Here is a 6,866-nt window from a genome sequence, read left to right as displayed (position 1 = left end):
TCAAAAAGCACTTCTGCATCTTTTGTTGCATGTGACCAATAGAAGAAATGCAATAAGCAAACATGTTTATTGGCTAATATATCAATATAGCTCATGTTACTGCCAAGAATTGGTTTGAATGGTTTTTCTGGTAGATTTTTATTATTTCCAACTGGCTTCTTTTAAATGATAGATCATATAAAATGACACATGTAATTGCATTTTTATTGCTAAGCTAGCAAGCTTGTTAGCTTACTATTTTAACTGCTGAAGGTGAATTTTAGCGCAGAAAAAAGAGGAAATGTAATCATTTTTTAAACTTTTACTGTATTCTTTGTTAAAACAAAACAAGGCTGCATACAGTGAACACAGCTTCACCATGTGAAGAAATCTAATAGTTACACGACAGCTGTTGTAGCCATGTGGGGAGGGATTTAGCAACTGGTCAATTACTGAAACCCAAGTGACACGCTGCAAACGTGGGGGGGTTGGAGGCTGAAGTAGCATCCTGGGGCAACTGCCTAGGTGGCAATTCAGTATTTGATGGACAGAGATTACTTAAGAGAGAAGAAATGTGTGCTGCTAGCATCATTCCCAAAAGTTTAAATTGCAACCAACATTCCCAATCCTGGTAGTATGAGCTTAAAAATAAATGAAAAAAGCAAAAACAAAGTGACTTTTCATCTGAGGAATGGTACATTTACATTTGTGTGTGCCAGGTCTACTTCTGAATATTTAGCACTCAGTTTTCCAGCAGAAAAAAAGTCCTCCTGACCAAGCTGCAGATGCGTGGGCAACTCGTGCAGTTAAACAAGATAAGATACAAGCGCGATGACCTTCTCTAAATCTGTGAAGGATAAAAACAACTTAATTTTTAATATGTTTCTGAATTGTAGGAAGCACAGCCGCAGTAGTCTCCTTATTTTTCACTCCGCAAATCGAGTAACTGTCAGAATCATTCTGAGCTTTCCGGCCAGCAGGCTTTGTTTTGGAGACAGAGAGTTGAGATCGACTGGAATAAAAGTTTCTCCAAAAGGACCCAATTTCAAAGGGTTGTTTTCAACTTTGGAGGCATACTTTTGATACTTTACAAAGTTAGCAAACTTGGGTTATCGCACCAGGTGTTTTTAGCAGAAGTCCTTTCTCCCGCTCTCACCACTGTAATATAACTTTAATACTTCAAATGGAGCTCAACAGCTGGGTCAGAGGGGCTCTGATTACATTGGTGACCTTCTCACACCAGAAGATACTTGAAGATTTGTAGCCTTAAATGCTGTTAACTTTATCTGACCTGATTACTTCTAAACCCCACTTGTCTCCTATTGTTTATCAGGTACCATCATTACATTCACCAGTTTGCTATTTTTACTGTGCCATACTGTATATATCATTAGGGAATAAATCTCATAAGTAAATGACAGCAGCCCTGAGCACGCAGGCACCAGCTAAGCCTCCAGCCATTAAAACACGACCATCTTCTTCAGTTAAAACTATTTTTAGAACATGTTTAGTGTGAGTGATTTTTAATGGACGCTTGAGGAGAAAATGGGATTAGAGTTTAGATTGCAGCTCACAAACTCCAGTGTAAACATTTTGTGCAAGGTAAGTGCTAACGGAAACCTACACTTCATTTAAAGGGATTATCAAAGATGACTTAATTTTGCAACCTATATACCTCAAACATACACTCACCGGCCACAGCATTAGCTATACCTGCTAAACTGCTTCTTAATGCAAATATGTAATCAGCAAACATCATGGCTCAGTGTGCATTTAGACATGTAGACATGGTTAAGAAGACCTCCTGAAGTTCAACATGAGCATGAGAATGGGGGAAAATAAGGTGATTTAAGTGACTTTGAATGTGGCACAGTTGTTGGTGCCACACAGGCTGATCTAAGTATTTCAGAAACTGCAGAAACAACAACATCTCAGGTTTACAAAGAAGGTAATGGTCTGATAACAATGAAATAAGATGTTTTGTTGATGCTAGACCTGACAAGAAGGCAACAGCAACTCAAATAACTGTTCCTTACAATCAAGGTATGCAGAAGAGCATCTCTTAATGCATAACACATGACACCTTGAAGCAGATGGGCCAAGGCAGCAGAAGACCACAGTGGGTTGGCAAAATTGGTGAACAGAAGACTGGAAAAACATTTCCTGGTCGGATGAATCTTGAGTTAAGCTGCAGTACAGTTGATCAAAGGTTACACCTTGCTAAGTACTAGGAAGGTGTACCTAATAAACTGGCCAGTGAGCATATAAATAGGTGCATTGTTTTATCCTAACAACACCACTGTTTGTATGTTATGTTACCTTGTTATTAGTGCTACTCAGTGAATATAAAAAACTGATTACACTCTACAAAATGTTGTAAAATAAGAAAAGTTGAATCATCCCAGTCAGTTATAGTCAGATATAGTCAGATTTAGGCTTTATTACCACTAACATGTCAGCTTAGAGGGGTATTTATCTCTAAATCACACAACAAATCCTCCTCCCACGTCGACGTATTTCTCTATCTTGAGCTCTCTGGATTCAAAAGCAGAGCTCTCCACAGGGTTGCAATAACATCAAGTGTTTTATCAGAAGAAACTCTGCACAGTGACGAACTATGACAAGACTTCTGTGAGAAATCGTCTGGGCGGAGATCGGTTGCGAGAGAACGTTGTAAAGGCACAGTGTGAATGGGATGAGTGGTAGTCTGGTGAAGCCTAATTATTTAACCTCACTTTGTAAATTACAATGCAGATATCACACCTTAGATAGATTGAACAGTTGTGTTGAGAATAAATTATAGTTCATGCCGGAAGATTGATTAGGCTATGCTGCGTGTGCGCGTGGCGAGCGCGCGTTCCCTGCCGTGTGTGTATGTGTGGATATTTGCACAAGCCACGGCTGATGCTGTCATTAAATAGCCCCCTGGCCCCGCTCCTGAATTTGTTTATTCTGCACTGGGCATGGGAGTAGGTGGCAAACAGATGGGCATCCATGAATTATGGAAATTATGGGCTTTGATTAACCACCACACACTCTGCTGGATAAAAGTAACTCCAGGGTTGCCAAGTTATGTGGTGCAGTGGGCTGTGCCGTCAGTCACTCAGCAGCGTGATGGACCTGATGCTTGATTGATGTTGTTTACTGTTCAGTGTTTAAAAGAACATAAAGTAAAACGGACGCTTTGTTCATACTATGCTTCCTGTTAGGTTTTGTCCAAGGGAAAATGCACTTCCAAATTTTGATGGTTTCAATCCTTTGCTGGAGCTTTGCAGGCACTTTTTGGTGGAATTGGGTACCTAACTTTGGTGGAAAAATCGGATATGTGTGCAGAAAATGTGAGGATGTACAAGAAGAAGTTCACTGCTAACAGTTAACCTGTGTTTCTCTTGTCAAAAACAAGTTGTGGTTTTATGGAACTTTGTTATAACACTACACTATGTCCGCCAAATTATTAGAATGATTTTTTTTTAAAAAAAACATTATTATTATTATTATTATTATAGGTTTTGGGGGGAAATGCATTTGTTGCTGAAACAGAAGATTTAAACCTCTCCCATAAGCACCGTAAATAACACCTTGTTTAGATTTACATACTAGACAAAGCCAGACGCACTTTCAAATGATAATCACACAAAAAACTACATCATTTTTATTTATTTTTTTTAATTTGTTGGTTTGCTTTATGTATTTATTTATTTTTGACACATAAAATAAGCTGGTTTTATTGTTGAGTCGTGGAGCTGCTGGTTGACAAACACTTTGCTCCACTTGGCTCGGGCAGAGCCAGGCTAGCTGTCTCCCTCCAGTGTTTGTGGATATGAGCTAACTGTCCACTGCTTCCAGCTTCATAATGTACAAACACGAAAGTGGCATGGAGCCTGCTGTATGAATCGAAAATGCACGTTTCCCAAAATGTTGAACTATTCCTTGAAGTGCAGGGTTCAACCACTTTAAATTCACTGCTAGATCCAGACTTACTTTCTGGTCAAATTATATTGATTTATGCAGGTTATTAACGGTCCTGTGGGCTCTGTTCTGGGAGTATACTATGAATATAAGAAGTATTTGGCTCTTGGTTCTCCTTAGCACCATAATTCATCCTTTAAGGATGAGTGTTCAGTAGCATGCTGCCTGATAATTAATCATGCAGACTGTATGATAATCGTTTAATTCTTACGTTTTTACAGAGTTAGATTTGGAGCGTTAAATCAAAACTCTTTTAAACAGTATTTGATTTGTTTGAAACCGCTCGCAATTATCTCAGCTTTCTCTGCAACAGCCCCGCTTTAGCATCTGATACCCCAGCCCCTCACCCACTACTGCACACACATGCACGCCACCACACCATCATCAGCTGTTCATATACACACCACTGTCCCCATCTCTCAACTTTCACAAATGAAGAGAGACAGCCTTATCCCGGAACCAACACGGAAAAGCAATTAAAAAGGAATTAAGGGTGTGCAGGGAGAAATTGGATATGATATCCAACGCCTATTGTAAATGTCAACGTTATTACTGTGTTGTTGTTTCCCATTCCTTTAGCCGCCTTGGCCGTTTTCAAGAGTGACAGTCCATAGTCTGGTGGGCTTAATGAAGCCGTCTCAGCAGCCAGGGTCTTGGTATGTAAGGTGAAGAGTGCTGCTTATCCTCTTCTGCAGCTCTCATTAAGATCAGTTTTGCAGCCCCCCTTCTCCTCTGTCTCTTTCCTCAAGCTCATGTCTACGAAACTTATTTAACACTGTCGCCCTGATGCTCTGTAAATTGTAAGTATTTTGGTTTATCTAATTGTGTTTTCAGCTCAGATTAAACCAGAATAAGAGACTGCCTTAGGAAATAGGATTTTTCTTTTATCAAACAAAGCTGAACAAACACCCAGAAAAAGCCCCCCCCCCACCAAAACTTCTCATCCATTTAAAAAAATAACTAGTCGGAATGTCACATTAGATCACCGGACGCTCATCTGTTCCTAAAGAAAAAGAGTAAAAGAGATGAATCTATCAACTTATTATCCATTGAATTATTGGATTAAGGGGCTTTAAGGCATTTCTAAAGTACTTATAAACCCAGATCTGTTATATCTTGGTTATTTTGAGACAACTAGTAGTTTCTACACCCATGAACCATCCAAAGCATGTTAATCAAACCAGAAACTTTTTATGCCATGACAATGTGTTAACCAAGAGGTAGTGTAGTATATCATGAAGCTTATTATTATAAGCTTCATGAAGCTTAGTATTATTATTAACCAATACTATCCATGACAGATTTGCTGGACTTTGACCCAGGTACTATAGGTGAGCTCTAATGTCACTAATTCTTTAATTTACGAATTTGAATATAATGTTTTGCTAATATAAGTATTTGAAATTATTAATAACTAACTGAAGTTCCTTCCTGTTCTTTTTATTTATATAAGTAATCTCTCTTATGTGGATACATTTTTAATTCTTTACTTAATTTGAATCATTTCTAATCGAAAAGCATATTTCAAAATTATGGAAATATGTCAGCTTTTCAATGTCATTCTTGCACTTTTGTTTTTTTTGTGTGTGCTGATTTTAGGTATTATATGTGTGTCTTTGGGAACATATCTCTACAATGACCTGACATATCAGAAGAGAAATGTCAGACTGTTATTATAGGAGTTCACACGCTTGGTAAAGTATCAAAGACATTGCCAGCATGCGCTCTGAGCACTTATTACATTTGTTCAATTCAATTCAATTCAATTGTATTTATATAGCACCAAATCACAACAGCAGTCGCCTCAAGGTGCTTTATATTGTATAGTAGATCGTACAATAATAGATACAGAGAAAAACCCAACGATTATATGACCCCCTATGAGCAAGCACTTTGGTGACAGTGAGAAGGAAAAACTTCCTTTTAACAGGAAGAAACCTCCAGCGGAACCAGGCTCAGGGAGGGGGGGGGGCCATCTGCTGCGACCGGTTGTGGTGAGAGAAGGAAGACAGGATAAAGACATGCTGTGGAAGAGAGACAGAGGTTAATAACAGATATGATTAAATGCAGAGAGGTCTATTAACACATAGTGAGTGAGAAAGGTGACTGGAAAGGAAAAACTCAATGTTAAATGTTGTATTTGGATATACTGTGCTGTATTTTTCCACCTGTAGAGCAGCCATTTACTCAGTCAAATGGAAATTTTCTTGTAAATTGGATTTTCAAGACACTAGTTTCCAGGTGGTTCCTGCTGACAGCTGTCCAAGCCACCGCTGAAAATATTCAGATAGCACAGAGTGAAAGGAATTTCCCAGAGATCCGGGATACCTAAGGTGAACACAGATGGCTGTATTACTGTAATATGGGAATGTCCTGTTTTATCAGACTTTAATTTCCCAGAGGGACTTTTATTTTACACCTTGTGGCTTTGCCTTGAATGAATTGCCATTTCTGAGTAATGCCCCAATTGAGATTCCTTATAATATATATATATATATATATCCTAGGAGGGTTTTCGCTGGCTCCTTTTCAGCCTTCTTCAACTTCATGCAGACATTCACTCAGTGCAGCCACAGTCTGCTGCTGCTGGCCAAAGAGCAGCTCCACTGGAGCGATTTGGGGTTTAAGTGGCTTCCTCAAGGGCACCACAGTGGTGTTTGCCGAGGGTGTTGAGAGTATTGCTCATTCATTTTCCACACCTAGACATCCCTGAGATTATCTGCTCTGAAATCTTCTATTGCAAGTTCAAGTAAGAAGAAGAATTCCTTCCAGTATCTGTGATTATGACGCGCATAACCAAACCAAGAAGGTGTGTGTGTGTGTGTACATATGCACACACGTCTCAGCTTCCTTTGTTCTCACACTCCAGTCTTACAGTCTGTCGTGTGTGTCCCACTTCATCCTGCCGTATAATGGAA

The sequence above is a fragment of the Copadichromis virginalis genome, linkage group LG17, assembly GCF_057382275.1.
Source record: "Copadichromis virginalis isolate Kocher_CV1m ecotype Utaka linkage group LG17, C_Virginalis_male_GT1.1, whole genome shotgun sequence".
In the NCBI taxonomy this organism is placed as follows: Eukaryota; Metazoa; Chordata; class Actinopteri; order Cichliformes; family Cichlidae; genus Copadichromis; species Copadichromis virginalis.
Note: the sequence above shows the minus strand (reverse complement) of the source record.